The following is a 380-nucleotide window of genomic DNA, read 5'->3' on the forward strand; positions in this document are numbered from 1 at the left end:
TTCTAAGCCTTATGCTCGGGTACCGTGCAGCTACAGCACCGAGGGGACGAGGAGAGGCGAGGAACGGACATAGTGTACGTATTTTAATTTCGCGGTGGCTGCTTCTACCTCCCCTCCATCCGCCGCTTGGATAGTTTTCAACGCGAAGACGAAAAAACGCGAATTCCGCTCTTCTCTCTCTTTTCCCGCGCCTTTTCTTCCGCGATCCACCCACCCCCTCGAGGAGAAACCAATTTATTCGAACACAACGCTTTGCACGCTCTTGGTGTCTCAACGTCGCGCGTCAACCAGAAACTGATCGATCCAATCCCCCCCGTTCTCCGACCGGCCGTTCTTTCTTTCCTCTCTGTTTCACCGCGGCTTCAACGCCGCGTGGGACG

The sequence above is a fragment of the Apis dorsata genome, unplaced genomic scaffold (assembly GCF_000469605.1).
Source record: "Apis dorsata unplaced genomic scaffold, Apis dorsata 1.3 scaffold_92, whole genome shotgun sequence".
In the NCBI taxonomy this organism is placed as follows: Eukaryota; Metazoa; Arthropoda; class Insecta; order Hymenoptera; family Apidae; genus Apis; species Apis dorsata.